We start from the raw sequence: 17,202 nt of genomic DNA on the forward strand, positions 1-17,202 counted from the left end.
GGAGTTTTATGCTCAAATTCAATAGGCATCATTGTTGTTTTTCCATAAACCATCTCAAAAGGTGTAAAACCAATTGGTGTTTTCCAAGTCGTTCTGTATGCCCAAATTGCTTATGAAAGCCTATGAGACCAGTGTTATTTATGAACAGATGTTGTTTTGGTAAAAATAGCCTCAAGCTCCCTATTTGTAACTTCTACCTACCCATTAGCTTGTGGATGATATGGAATAGACTTTTTATGCCTTATATTATATTCATTTACCAAAGCTGCAATAAATGTTGAAGTAAATTGGGGGCCCTGGTCTGATATTTCTCTTGGTACTCCATATCTTGTAAATATCTCTTCATAAAGAAACTCAACCACCTTATTATCTCTTGCATGTGTCATGGCATGAGATTCCACCCATTTTGTTACATAATCTGTACATACCAAAATGTAGGATTTGCCATTAGAAGGTGGATCAATTGGACAAACAAAATCTAATCCCCATTTATCAAATGGTGTAATTGATATTTATGGATATAACGACATCTCATCTGATTTTAAAGGTCTTCCCATTCGCTGGCATCTGTCACATTTCCTTGTATACTGTGTTGCATCCTTGTGTAATGTGGGCCAATAGTACCTTGTATTTAGTATTTTGAGTGTTGTTCTTTTGGCAGTAAAATGTCCTCCACATGGCTCATCATGACATGCATACATGATATCATATGTTTCATCTTCCCTTACACATCTTCTCATGACTTGATCTAGCCTAGTATAAAACAAACAATCAGTAATCCATGAGAAGTTAAAACTTTTTTCAACTAACAACCTTCTTTCCTTAGGAGAGAAATGAATTGACATTTTAGCATCAGCTAAATAGTTGGCAATATCAACATACTAGGGAGTGTGATCTTGTATAAGGAATAAATGTTCATCTGGAAAAGCATCATCTATCACTGTAGAATCTTCTTGTAACTGAAGTCTTGAAAGATAGTCTGCAACCACATTAGACTTCCCTCATTTGTCAACAAGAGTGATATCAAATTCCTGCATCAACAATTACCAGTGAGCCAATCTGCTAGTAATTGAAGGCTTATTCATGAGATATCTGATTGCAGTATGATTTGTATGCACAAATATGAGATATCCTGTGATATAGAGCCTGAATTTGTTGAGTGCATATATAACAACTAACATTTCCTTTTCAGTGACTGTGTAATTCAACTCAGGTCCCTATAAGTTCTTGCTAATATAGTAGATCGCATTTTCCAATTTGTCAATATTTTGTCCCAATACTGCTCCTATTGCATAATCAGATGCATCTATATGAATTTGAAATGGTAAAGACCAATTTGGACCTTTAAGAATTGGCGCTTGAGTTAGAGAATGCTTAATCTTCAAGAAAGCTTCATTGCATGCTGAGGTCCATTTAAATTCCATATCTTTGGTAAGCAGGGAATATAAGGGACTTGCAATTTTATTGAAATCTTTGATAAACCTTCTGTAGTATCCAGCATGACCAGGGAAACTTCTTACATCTTTTTGATTCACAGGGGCATTGATATGCTAAATGACTTCAATCTTTGATGGATCCACCTGTATTCCTTTTACAAAGATATGATGACCAAGGACTAACCCTTCTTGCATCATGATGAAGCATTTGTCACTATTTAATGACAAACTATAGTCCTCACATCACAGAAAAACTTTTTCTAGGTTTCGTAATGCTTGTTCAAATTCAAAACCATAAGTTGTAAAGTCATCCATATACATTTCCATGATGTCTTGAGAAATATCAGAAAAGATATCGATCACTGCTCTTTGAAAAGTGGCTAGAGCATTACACAACCCAGAATGAAGAACAAAATATGCATATGTGCCCCAAGGACAAGTAAATGTTGTCTTTTCTTGATCCTCCAGGGCTATCTAAATCTGATTGTAACCACCAAATCCATCAAGATGAAAAAAATCTTTTACCAGCCAAAGAATCCAATACCTGATCCACAAATGGTAATGGAAAATGATCTTTTCTTGTTGCTAAGTTCAGGGCTCTATAATCAACACATACCCTCCATTTTCCTCCTTTCTTAGGGACTATGACCAAAGGTGATACCCATTGACTATCAAAGATAGGATAGATAAACTCGGCCTTAACAACTTCTGCAATTCTTCTTTAACTATCTCTTTTAATACAAGATTGATTCTTCTTTGAGGCTGTCTAAGTGGGAAACATTCTTCTTTTATATAGATATGGTGGGTGCAAACTATTGGATCTATCTCATGCATATCCTTGTAATCCCATGCAAAAGCATTTTTATGACATTTCAGCAAGTCCACAAGGGCCTCCTTTTGAGTATCAGAAAGATCTCTATTGATATTCAAACTTTTATTCAACTCAACTTCTATATTGACAGTAAGATCAATCTGGTTCATATCATAAAAATGAGAAGAAGAGACTTCATGCGGCAACATAGTATGCAATATCTCAGTGGATGAAGGAAAGTCCAAACCTGCAATATTTGGTACCAACTCCTACAATTGTTGTTCTTGTATTAACTCATTTATCAGAATTTTATAAATAATAGAGTCAACTCCCTAAGATTCTTCTCCCAAAATAGGCCAAATGGCTTGTTGTTGATCAAGTTGGGGTTGTGCAGGAGAATACAAGGCTAATGTTTTTGTAGAGTTCCCATCTAAAATAGTCATATCTCCTGATCTACATCCAATATATGCATCAGTTGTGGCAAGCCAAGGTCTTCCCAAAATCACTAGATATCCTCGTGTTGCCTTTAAAGATAGAATCATAAAGTCTGCAGGGTATTCCTAGGAATCCAAAATAACCACTACATCTTCAATCATACCATCAGGTCTCACTATAGAGCTATCAGCAAGCTGTAGAACGGTGGGTGTAAGCCTTAGACTATTGATTTCAAGTTATTTCATTACTTCTATTGTCATCACATTAATGGATACCCCTCGATCAATTAAAACATTTCTTTTCTAGCTTCCATTAATGACTATACCTACAATAGGACTACCTGGATCAAAATATTTTGGAATTGCAACCTTGCCTAACATAATATCTACTAGTTGACCCATAGCATGCACTGTTTGTGGATCCTTCTTCTTCCTGCTAGGTTTTTTTAGGCAAGCTTCTCTCAGTGCCTTACCATATATAGGAACATCTTTTATTGCCTGCAACAATGGTATTTTAACACAACCATGCTTCAGTTGATCTATAATATCAAAGCCTTGCTCTTGTTCTGTGGGAACTTCCTTTTCTTGTAATCTCTGGGGAAATGGTGGTAATATCTACTTCTAAGGTATTGTATCTATTGGATTAGATATTTCTTGTTCTTGTTGTACCTCAGTGATAACTGGAGGAGATGGATTAGGCAGAGTTGTACCAGATCGGAGATGAATGTCACTTAGAGATAGAGAATAGGTTGGGTATTGATTAAGATCAGCTGAATAAGCTTGTTGTTGTTGCTTAGATTTAATATTAGGATTTGATATTGGTTGAGTAGGCAACTGCATTGGTTTAGGTGGGACAACAGTGGTTGCAGGAGGAGGCATTAGTGTGTTGGCATTTTGATGACATTTTGATTGTCATTGATGGACACACACTTTCTTGATGTATGAGTTATGCTCAACTGGTAATTGTTCCAACCGGTATTGTGTATGATTGAAATATATATTCTTTAGACTATCGGTATTTTGTAGAAAATGGTTTACCGGTCACAGATTGTATGAAGACTACAAGCGGTATGAAGACCCCGAGCAGTATGAGGATCCCAAGTGGTTCGAGGATCTCAAGTAGTACGAAGGAACCAAGCGGTAGCTAACTTTTGATCGGAACACTATGTTCTACCAGTCTTCTTTTTTGACAACAGGTAATCAATATATTATATTAACCGGTATATATCTATGATGAGTTACCAACCGGTATTACTGTAATGTGTGATGAGTTATCATCCACTGAGACTTTGGTGGTGTTTTTTGTGTCGTGTTACCAAATGTGTCTAGATGCACTGAACCTAGGAACTTGTAGTCTAATCCTATTGGACAGACATGAAATCAAACTCCTTTATAAGGACATCATGTCTAGGGTTTGCATGTATGAGATATAGAATAGAAAAGGTTATGTGCGATCATTGAAGAGAAGATTAGGTCTATGTGAAGAGATAGAGTGTGGAGATATAGAAGACTGAAGTAATGTTGAAACGCATTAACAAGGAGCTATCAAGGATCTAATTAAGCAAACCTGTGCTAGCATCTAGATCATTCACTTGTTGATTACTCACATCTTTGACAAGTCTAGAGCCCTTAACCAGGTAGGCTCAGCAAAGCCTTTGTAAATCCTCTAACAAGGTGGTTCACAACTATGGATCTTAAATCCTCTAACGGGTAGTCTTTAACATGACTTATCTCCTAACAGAGATGTAGATTCCTAACGGGATCTGTTCTAGTGAAGAACATTTTCTAACCTTAACTGTCTGGTTACTATTCTGTAGATAGTTACTTGTGAGTTTCTGCTCACCGTGGATTTTCCCATTTGGGTTTTCACATCAAATATCTTGTGTTATGGTGATTGTGCTCTTGTGGGTGAATGCTTTGTTTTCTATTTGGTTTGCATTTATCTTAACCGGTTTATTAGTGAATCTACTACACCAGTTATCCACTAAACTATTTAAAAGTTTGTTTACAGTATTTTTTGGCATACTAATTCACACCCCCTCTTAGTATTCATCAATTGGTATCAAAGCCAACCTTTCTATAAGTCTAACCACTTGGAAGGAGATATGGGGGAATACAATGTGAGGGAACTTACTAATCATCTCACTCAGACTGAGAGAGCCTATGATGAACTCAAAGTCAAGTATAAAGCCTCTTTGGCCAAGAGAAGAGAGCATGCTGAGAAACTGATGGAACTCACTGAAAATAGCTCTTCTGATGAAGCCGACATAGATGCCCTAGTTGAAGAAGTTGAAAAACTGAATGAATCTAAAGTCAATATGAGAAGGGAGTTGGAAGGACTGACTATCAAAATGAGTCGGGAGCTTGAGAACAAAAGGAAAGCTGAAGATTTGGTAAAACACAATGATCATGAGATCTACAAGCTGAAGCAAGAAATTAGTACCCTTATCGCTCATCTCCAGAGAGTAAAGTGGAAAAAGAAGAAATGCAAGGTGAACTAAACATGGCTATCTCTAAGAATGCAACCTTGATGGAGTCCAATGCTGCTATTTCAAAGGAACTTATTGAGTCAAAGGAAATACTTGCCAAATTCAATCAGAGTGTTGCTAAGCTAGAGAAAAAGCTGGAATCAGCAAAGCCAATAGAGGATACCACTAGACTTGGTTTCTCTGGGTATGAGGAAGGTGAGACCTCTGGAACAAAAGATGAAACACCAAAGAAGAAACCGACATCCAAGGATAAAGGTAAGCAAAAATTTAAACCTGTTTGCTTTAATTGCCCCAAAGAAGGACATACTGCCAATGTGTGTAGAAGCAAGGCCTACAACAATTTTCCTTATTTTTAAAATAATATGCCTAGATCTAATAGATTCAATGGAAATTGTTATGCATGCAACAAGTTTGGGCATAGAGCATTTGAATGTAGGTCAGTTTTGCACAACACCAGGAGATATCCTCCAAGGACTCAAGGAGTTATTCTGGAACTTCCTGTGAATCGAAATCCCAACTAGTACAATACCTATGACCATCGGTCAACTGGTTATCAAGTGGCAACTAGTTGGAAAGCAACTTGTATGATGTATTGTGGTAGTGGTCACACTGCTGCAACATGCAAAAGGAATAATGGAAGTATGAATAACAGACCATGGAGAACACCTGGAATGGTATGTTATCATTACAATAAACTGGGACACACTACCAGAACATGCAGACTGAGAAAGAACCTATCGGATGATATACCAATCACTCTAGAAGGGAAGATTGATGTTGAAACCATTCAAGTGGAAATGAACAAAACTTGGAAAAAGGAATCAGAAAGAGAGTCACAGGATGAACCTACTTCTACACCTAGTGTGGAAGTCTTTGAACCAACAAATTGAGCTTCAAAAAAGATTAGGGGGAGCATATCAGTGAAATATTTTGAACCCCTGATTTATATCGGTAAAGACCCTTACCGGTATATGTTACCTGTTAGACAGAAGAAGAACTGAAGCAATAAAATGTAAAATTAGGGTTTGTACCCTAGCGGTGATGCATTTATTATGGTCGGTGAGAGTTTGTTTAAAAGGGATTTTCGTCATCATTTTTACTTATCTGTTTTCGAAAGAAGAATTTTTTAAGAGTAGAGCAACCAGAGTGATTTGTTTAGCATTTGACAGAATCTTGTGCAAAATCTTGCAACCATCTTCAAGCAATCAGTGAAGAGCTCTAAGTGGTGAACTAGCAACCGAAGTGGTGTACTGTGCGTGATATTGGAAAACCTAAATTTCAGATTGTGAAGGTATTTTCTGAAATTATTTCTTATCATTCAGTTATGGCTTCTACATTGCATTCTAGTTCTAGTGCACTTGTAGATACACCTGAATTTCTTCAAAAGAAAATGAGATACAATGCCCTATCTCAAATTCTCGTTAGAGTTATTTTTGAGGGAGATATTTTAGGGTATATAGACTGTAAGTTGGAAGACCTAGGATCCCTAGTCATTCACTCCTAGCTAAGTTTGTTTTGTGGAGATGACAAGAAGATCAAACCAGAGTATAGCTTCCTTGAGAAGATGAAACTACACAATGCGGTATACTTTTTGGAAGAGTTTACAAAAGAACATATTTGCATCATCCTCAGCAGAGTGCATGGTGACAAGATGTATCTCGAGTGGACCCATGACATCACATCGGAAGCGATTCATGCCATCACCAGATTCTGCAATGTTGGAGAAGCACCAGCTCTACAGAAGGTCACCAAAACCAAAATGACAGAGCTCACCAGTTCTGTGAGTGACCAATGGACAATGACCATCAACACCATTTTTGATGATCTGGTAAATGCTTGCATGGTGATTCGTTACAAGATATTTTATGCTAGCAGAATGAATTTTGTCCCTACTGCTATGGTGAGTGTTGCTTACAGGATGATCAAGGAGGATACTAAATTTGACCTATGTACCTGTTTACAGAAACAATTATTGTTGAATCTAAAGTCCTTCAAACAAGACAATTCATTGAGGTTCAGGTTTGTCCAACTTCTGGTCAGTCTATTCTTCTATTTTCAAGGTTATTTCCCTAGAGTAGGTGATTTTCAATGGTCTACTAACCTACTAGTTTCCAGACAGATTAAGGAGAGTCTACAAGCAGTGGGAAATGCGTATCCTGAGGTTCTAGATAAGTACTTTGATGAATTCAAGCAGAAGATGAACCAGAGAATGAGGATATCTGATGATATAGTGAAGAAGTATGAAGATGACATCTGCTTCACAATAAGGATAGATGGTTGCATAATGGAAGTGGTGGAACCCAGAAAGGAAGTAGTTGGCCCTATGGGATATGAAATGGTGAATGACATATTGATAAGGTATGCCTCTACCCTACTTGCCTCACCATTGAATGCAAAGAAGAAAAGAACCGGTACCTACTTGGAGAGGGTTACACTGATTGAAGAACCAAAGAAGAAAAAAGGCAAAGCAGTGCCATTGGTATCTGCACCAGTTACATCTGCCAGTCCGAAAGTGACCAAGTGGTCACTAGCTAAAAAGAAACCTGAGACTATTCTGAAAAAAGTATTCGAAAGGAAGCGGAAATCCAGGAATCACTCACCAGAGTCAAAGGACACTGAACCGTAGAGTAAAACAAAGAAGCCAAAGCAATCAAGCAAAAAGATGAAGTCTACTAGTAATGTACCATCAACATCTGCACTGATAAATATAGATATTACCTCTTATAAGCCAATGACACATTGTCAAAGGACAATAAAGGATATTAGGAGGAAATTGTTTGATGATTTAAAGGAACATTTTGATGATTTCAATGATAGTGAGAAAGAGGAAGTAGAAAAGGAGGTCATTAAATATTTATGTATTAATAATCGGTCACCTTCTGAGATTAAATATTTTACTCCAAATTCTTTATATAATTCTTTGGATAATAAATGGCACATTGCCATTGAAAGAGAACAAGAGATGAGGGAGAAAATTTTTGCACAATACTTTCCTGATGCTTCAAATTCTAAGTTATTTGAGATTATGGATAAGAACAAAGGCATCTTCTTCATGAGAAGGAGATGACTTAGGCTACTAGAAGGTAAAACTTTTGAAGTAGAAAAGGATACACATATACATGTTAAAGTTGTTGTTGAAATACATCGAGTAGTTAAATCCACTAGGAAGGTTGAACAAGAACTTGACCTATCCTCAGGCAAACCGGATGAGGTATTTGACAGTCAAGGTGAAAGAGTGACAAAAAAAATTGATCCTATTGGTGTTGATGCATTAGATATTGAGGATGTCACTCCTGACAAAAAACAAGCTAAGAAAGAGAAATAGGACAAAGAGAAAGCAGAGAAAGAAAAAGAGGAAGAGAAAAAGAAAGAAGAAGAAAAGAGAAAAGAAGAAGAGAAGAAGAAAGAAGAAGATAAGAGAAAAGAAGAAGAGAAGAAGAAAGAAGAAGACAAGAGGAAGGAAGAAGAAAGCAAGAAGGAGGAAGAGAAGAAAAAGCAGGAAGAGGATAAGAAGAAGGAATAAATGGAGAAGAAACAAGAAGAGGAGAAAAAGAAGAAAGAAGAAGAAAAGAAAAGAGTGGAAGAGGAGAAGGAAGCAGAGAAGAGAAAACAAGTGGAGATCAAGACAAAAGAAGGAGGGTAGACTCCTAAGGCAACTGGTGATCAAACCAAATAGGTTGATACCACCAGTCCTATTGATCTAACTCTTGCATGTCTAACTCAATCAACAGATGAGTCTGAGTTGCTACAAAGCATCAAACTTGCATAGGAGAGACTGGAAGAATTGCGGAGGAAGAAAGAACAGGATGTCATACAAACTATTGTTGACACCCTTACCAGTCTAATTCCTGGTACTAACCTCCCCGGTACCAATTCCTCTCTATCCAAGCTCAAACTTCTTTGTACCGTAGTGGAGGACAAGGTACAATGCTTGGAAGATGTTGCTCAAGCAACTGCAAAGAAGAACCATGAAAAGGCACTCAATGTTGCCTTATTCAAGAAAATGAATGAACTCAGGACACAAATACTGAAGCAACAGAATGATATCAATGTTTATATGGGTGAGGGTAAATTACTTCTAAGTAAAATCTGCCAACCCCATTTGTTTTGTGAAGATGTGCTCAAACAAAAAGCTCAACTCCAATCAGAGTTACAGGCATATATCAACAACTTCAAGATGCCCTATGATTTATTCACTGCCTATGGACAAACCATTCATCATTTTCAGTATCAGACTACCAAGATGGACTAAGAGATCAAGAACCAGACTCAAGATTTACAGGAGCTTCAACTTCTCCTATTGCCAAAACTACAGGTTCTTCAGAAATGTTTTTTCAACCTGGAAGCTATCACGGTAACTCTAGAGATGAGTACCATCGATGCAATGGAAGAACTGGCATTCTAGATGAAGACTGAAAGTGAGGTTGCTACCTCATTACTTGAGTCATGGACATTGGACATGGAAACTTTTGTGCAGAACTTTAAATCTATTTTTGAGAAATTTCATTCCTTATTGTCATAAACATCTACTCTATTTTATTGTATAAGGAAAAAGGGGTTACTCTGCATTACTTTGTCATTGTTGGCAAAGGGGGAGTAGTGTACATTAAAATTTTGGTGAATGTTACCATTTCATGCACTTGTACTTTTTGCAAAGGTAGGAGTATATATGCTTAGGGGGAGTAATTTTGATTATAGCATCTTTTTTGTTATTGTTGTAAAAACACTTAGATGTCAAAATTTTCCTAATTGTTGTCATCAATGCCAAAGGGGGATATTGTTGGCATTTTGATGATCTTTTGATTATCATTGATGGACACACACTTTCTTGATGTATGAGTTATGCTCAACCATTAATTGTTCCATCCGGTATTGTATATTATTGAAATGTATAGTCTTTAGACTATCGGTATTTTGCAGAAAATGGTTTACCAGTCATAGATTGTATGAAGACCACAAGCGGTATGAAGACCCCAAGTGGTATGAGGATCCCAACTAGTTCAAGGATCTCAAGCGGTACAAACGAAACAAGTGGTAGTTAACTTTTGATCAGAGCACTACATTCTACCAGTCTTCATTTTTGACAACCGGTAATCGGTATATTATATTAAATGGTATATATATATGATGAGTTACCAACAGGTATTACTGTAATGTGTGATGAGTTATCATCCACCAACACTTTGGCGGTGTTTTTTGTGTCATGTTACCAAATGTGTCTAGATGCATTGAACCTAAGAACTTGTAGTCTAATCCTATTGGACTGACATGAAATCAGATTCTTTTATAAGGATATCATGTCTAGGGTTTGCATGTATGAGATATAGAATAGAAAAGGTTATGTGCGATCATTGAAGAGAAGATTAGGTCTGTGTGAAGAGATAGAGGGTGGAGATATAGAAGACTAAAGTAATGCTAAAATGTATTAACAAGGAGCTGTCAAGGATCTAATTAAGCATACTGTGCTAGCATCTAGATCATTCACTTGTTGATTACTCACATCTTCGACAAGTCTAGAGCCCTTAACCAGGTAGGCTCAACAAAGCCTTTGTAAATCCTCTAACAAGGTGGTTCACAACTATGGATCTTAAATCCTCTAATGGGTAGTCTTTAACGGGACTTATCTCCTAACATAGATCTAGATTCCTAATAGGATTTGTTCTAGTGAAGACCATTGTATGACCTTAACCGGTCTAACCTTAACCGGTCTGGTTACTATTCTGTAGATAGTAATTTGTAAGTTTCTGTTCACTGTGGTTTTTCCCATTTGGGTTTCCACATCAAATATCTTGTGTTATGGTGATTGTGCTCTTGTGGGTGAATGCTTTGTTTTCTATTTGGTTTGCATTTATCTGAACCGGTTTATTAGTGAATCTTCTGCACCGGTTATCTGCTAAATTGTTTAAAAGTTTGTTTACGGTATTTTTGGCATACTAATTCACCCCCGCTCTTAGTACTCATCATAGTGCAGGAGGCTGGGGCTACTGAATAGGCTACTGATAACTAGAAGATTGGGCAGTCCATGGCTAACTCCCCCTCCATTGAGAAGTAGGTTGCCAATTCCCTTGAAACTGACTTCCTTGGCCCTGAGGTGGGTACTAGTTTCCTTGTGGCTATTGCCACTGTGGCATTTGATTAGCAAAATGTTGTCCTTGGCCTTGAGAACCATACCAGTTTTGATAATTACCAAAATTTTGAGCATATGGTGGTTGCCATTGGTTATTTGGTACATAAAAATTTCCACTATAACCAGAAAAAGAAAGTGGATCCGGAGGCATACATTGTCTTTGGAAATTTGGCCTTCTCTGAGCAACATATAAGACTTTCTCATCCTCACCTTGTATTGGCTTGAAGTTAGGAACCTCCACATTTGCAACCATTTTACATCTGCAATCCTTCTTTCATTGTCTACAATGAGGGCAAAATTTTGCAAGAAATGCATCAGCTTCTTCATGCTTCTTCTTAGCTGAAAGTATATCCAACTGAGTAGCCATATTATTTAAAATTTCCTCCTTAAAGTCCTTCAATAAATGGCTAAGTTCCAATCTAGAAACTCTAGTACCAGATGTTGATGATGGTGCTTCTGGCTTGAAACACCTGTTCTTATTAGAAGTGGATCTGGAATACTTCTTACAAATTTGTCCTATTTCAGCCCAAGTGGACTGTGTAATGTCACCTCCTCCTATAATATCCAAAGAATTAGTGCATTCATCACTGATTCCCCTCAAAAATATCAACTTGAGGGAACCTTCATTGAGAGTACTATGTTTGGACTTTTTGACACTAAATAGGAACCTCTCCAGATAATCTTCAAGACTCTCATCTTCTTTCTGTGTCATTCTAAATATATCATCCCCATGACGATCAATGCCTCTACAATAATCTTTGTATTTTGCAAGAAACAATTGTTTCATCTCATCCCATGTATTGATTGTGCTACTACCCAAGCTCATGAACCATCTTAAAGATGATTCCTTTAAGGTTGCAGGAAATATTTTGAGTCTATGGGCATCTGTAGTATAGTCAAAACTCCTACAGAGAACATCAAACTCAAACAAAAATGTGTCTGGATCCTTTGTCACCAATCCATAGAATTTAGGAAGGGAAGATGCTGGAATGTTCTTGAGATTAGAATTATCATGTTGATCAGATATGGGGAGCTCAAATGTTGGGTCTAGTGGTGATGGGGGTGGATTATTTCCACCAAGAGGTGGGTTCACTTGTATTGGAATTGTGAGGGTTGTTACTATATGAAATTCTTCTTCTTGAGCTCCAAAGAGGAACTGAAGACTACCTTCTGGAAATTCAGATTCGGGATGGTTCAAATTCTCTGGGGTTTGGTAAAGTTTAGCAAAAGGATTTATATTTAGGAAATTATGTTCTGCATGATTAGGATGACTGGACAGAAATCTACCTCGGACATCTCTTCTTCGCCTATGCATGCAGATTCATGAAATTTTTCGAACAATCAGGTATAACAAAAAAACAATTAACTAAAAATGGAAAAGATAATAACCATAATAGGTTCTTAGTTTGACACCATCCCCAGCAACGACTCCAAAAATGTTCACCCCCACAATAAGAATAATAACTCTAATTGAATTCTCAACCCGAAGTTTGGACATTCTTTTGGTAAAGTCATTATTTCCATAGCTAGTGTTCATTTGATTGTCAACCCAGGGATGTAATACTTGAAATGGGTCTGCACTATACATGCACTAAGTTCCTACAACAGTTATTCTACATTACTGCAACAACTAACATTATGAGGAAAATGTAAATAAGAATGGAAACTATGGAAAGGCTACAGGAAAACTTCTACATAAATTCATAAAAGAAATGCTAGATAAATTCAAATGCTGATAAACAGAAATTACTCTATTCTGGCTTGGCTGTAGGAACAATCAGTGGATCTGTTTCTAGTGGCTGCAAGAACAATCAACGCAAGAACTTCTACTACAGGTAACGAAAGAAAACTAATTTTAATGAACACACAAGATCACTCACCAAGTGGGCCCCCTTGGATGAGTGATACCAGGCTTCCCGAAAATAACTCTTAACAGATCAAAATAACCTAATTTTAATCATTGCTTTTTGAAAGTGATTACATAGTTTAATATGAAAAGAAACTCAAGAATGCTTATAAAAAATCCTTTTCTCTATTCTTCTCCCTTCTGTCTAACCCCTGAGAAGAAGAAGAGCTTATTATTAAAAAGGAATCAACTACCATAGACAACACAAGTCACATCGAGAAAAAGAGGCGGATGATTGACTTAGAAAGGAGGTAATTGGAGTTATGCTATAGGAAATGTGGATCTAAACCGAACCACATTCATTACATGATGTGGCGGTATTTACAAATTCAATGCCCACTAAAGTTAGACATTGGTAGTGTCACTTGATTGCTCCGCTTATGTCATCCCTTACACTTGCTCAGCTCTTCTATGGTTTGATCTTCAGTTATCTCTTGCGTATCCTTCCCTTCATCAGGCGGGATAGGCAAATGTCCACCGGAGCATCATTTATTATTTGAACTACAAAAGAAATAACATACAAGAACATACATACGCATTTTATTTAATCAGCACATCTATTAATTTCACATATGATATTGCCCTAAATAATCCGCATTCCAACAAGAACAAACCACATGGTTGCAAGAATAAATGGCATAGCTGCAGGAATAAACTGGCAAAGATAAAACATGATTTAATAAGTTCAGGCTTAACATATGGAATACATATAGTCAACCTTAAATACATCACTACTACTATGCAAACCAAAATATGACAAAAACTCAAGAGTTTTGAGGATCAAAATATGACAAAGTCTCAACTCATCAAAAAGCATAATACCTTGTTAAGAGTAACCTCGCTGGAGGATTTAATAATCCAAGCTAATGGACCACCTTGTTAGAGATTACCCGATTACGAGATTCCACTTCTGTTGTAATTGTTAGAAAACAACAGTTTTTGTTGATTTGTCTGAATAGCACTACATTTGCTTGATCAAATCCTTCTTAGGCTTCAATCTGTCCTTACTTAAAGTACAGATCCATCCACCAATTAGGAAACTACACACTCACAAGTTTCTACCAATTTTTTCAACTTTTCCAACACTTTTACAAATAACTTCATCAACCTTAAATACACAAACAATTAGGTCGGTAACATAAGCAAAAACCTAATTCTCATCATTAAGATTACAAAAAAGTCAGTACAATCTAGACAATTAGAAATCATAACAATCTCCTCACATTCTTCAAGACAATTCCAACCGCTCCATGATCACCGCTCCATTGGTGCAACTCATCACGCGTTGTGCATTAGATGCAATTAACTTTGCTCCTTTCCAAGAAATCAAACAAATGCGCTAAATCGATTTGAACTTATCCTTATACAATGATCACACGTGTCTCCATTATTTCCACTCAATAGGTAATAAACAAACAAACTTGATCGGTTAGGGTTTAGCAACAGGTTAGGGTTTACAGGTTACATTACATAGACATGTTTAACCCTTCATACCGGTTCACCAGTTTTACTCTCAAACTCTACATACCGGTTACAAAATTTTACAAATCTCTTCTTACTATCTTCTTACTGGTTTTTAAGAGAAAAACTTAAAATATAGAATGAACTGTGAAAATACAAATCTTAACACTACATCATCATTGTATGATGAAGGTGCCTCCTCGCCTTTAGCATGCGAGGACTCTCTAGGGTATCATCCAGTCCCTGTCATAACATCTGGTGCATCATGTATCTCATTCACCTCATAATCTGTAGTATGCGCAGGGGGATCAACAGGTTGTCCGATAAGACCCAAGCATAGGTGCCCACACATGACATAACTATGGGGCATGCAAATGTGTGGAGTCGAGGAGGATGTGTTAGGACCACTAGATGCACTTCTACCATCAAAAGGAGGCTGAGTTACTGCCCTAGCCAGAGAAACCAAAAGAATACTCAAAGAGTGAATAGTCGATATGGTCTGTGATGCCGCCTCACAAATGATATTTGGATGCTGCACTGGAGGTGGGGGATCAATAGGAAAGGGGAGACATATGAGCCCTGGACTACTCTAACTACCCTAGGTCTATTTTTAGGCATACCTAAACCCACACCCTGGAAAGGTTGGATGTCAAACTAGTTCACATGTATTCCTAAAATAAACTCAACACAATTTTTTTGATGAAGTAGAAGGGGACATAAAGATTGTTGTTGGGTGGTTTATCAAAAACCATTCACCAATGATCCCAAAAGTTTTTCACAATATCATCATTTGTGCACCATTTAATAGAAACTTTTATTTTTTGGGGGTCTACAGGTTTACCAATGCGGGGATTCACAAACAATGCAATGATAGCATCTTTGGATATCTCAAGATCCTTGATCTCATTATAGGACAAGCCATTAGCATATTGTTCCCTCATAGAATCTCGCCACAAAAGAGCGGCATTGTGCTCCTTAGTGACAGTTTCTATAGTCTTTATGATGGACATGAGGGGATCAAACATTGGGTTCAGGCCAAGGATCCTACGATAGACATTTGCAATCCCCATCAATTGGTTCAAATTTTGTGTAATTAAATCCTGAAGTGGGGGGGGGTTGGCAAAGGAGGGTTTTGTGCAGGAGGGTTTGGTTGTTGCGGTTGTGGTTGATCAATGTTTTCATTGTTATCCCCCATTTCTAACCTAATTGAATGTAAACAATTAAATTTTCTTAACAAATTTGAACAATTTTGTATTTGATTTTTAAAAACTTAGTTTTCATGAAAAAAACATATTTTGAATGAAAAGACAAATAAACATTTAAAAAAATACAAAAATTTGAATGAAAATGATGATAAACAATAAAAGTCCTACTGTATATTGGATTTTTTTGCAAATTTGGGTCACGAAATCGGATATTAGGTCCAACCAGATATTGAATTTGATAGAATCCGCACAACTCGTGGGTGAAAAATAATCCATGGGCTTTCACAATCCACTTTTATTGTCTCAGAAAATCGGATATCTGATGTTCGATTTTTATAGTTAAATTATTTTAAAATAACATTATATTATATTATATATTATATATTATATAATATATAATATACTATAATAATATTTTATATATTACATATTATATAATATATAATATTATATTATATTATATATTATATTATATATTACATATTATTAAATATATAATATATTATTATATATTATATAATATATAATTTATTTTTTAATTTAAAATTGAAGGTATGATGAAAGAATAAGTATTTGGTAGATTACTGAGAGTGGGGGGGTGTGAATCAGTAAACTGAAAAACTGATACAAACTCCCAAACTCAAACTCAAATACTCAAAGTATACTTATCAATAAAATAACTCTGTCAAGATCAATACTCATAAGATTACCGGTTGACTGTTATAGAAACTTAACGGAAAAAAACTTCAATCTTGTAAACATCCAAATGCTTAATCATATGTCAACATATTCAACTTCTGAATGCTTCCAGTTATCATGCCTTATCAGAATAGTTAAGTAGTTAATCAAATCAACAAATAAGATCATAACCATAAAAGCATTCACCACATGACAAAAATATTTATACGTGGAAAACCCAAATAGGTAAAAACCATGGTGAGATGAGACTCACAAGATAGCTATCTAAACTCTTTTGAAGTTATCCCTGTAAAGAGCCAAGCCTGTTAAAGCTTTTACAACAAGTCATGTTAAGAACTGATCCTGTTAGGAATCACCCAATTAAGGGATTTACACAATGCCTTGATGAAAAGAAAAATACCTTGTTAGGAGTAACCTTGGTAGAGGATTTGAGGATCCAAGCTAATGGATCACCTTGTTAGAGGATCTAAGAAGTAACCAAGCTTGTTAGAGCTTACCCGGTTAGGGGATTTCAGTTCTGTTGTGATTGTTAGAAAACAACAAATTTTTCTTGATATATTTGAATAGCACTACATTTTCTTGATCAAATCCCTTTCAAGCTTCAATTTGCCTTTACTCAAACTGCAGATTCATT

This window comes from Cryptomeria japonica, unplaced genomic scaffold, assembly GCF_030272615.1.
Source record: "Cryptomeria japonica unplaced genomic scaffold, Sugi_1.0 HiC_scaffold_17, whole genome shotgun sequence".
NCBI classification, from domain to species: domain Eukaryota; kingdom Viridiplantae; phylum Streptophyta; class Pinopsida; order Cupressales; family Cupressaceae; genus Cryptomeria; species Cryptomeria japonica.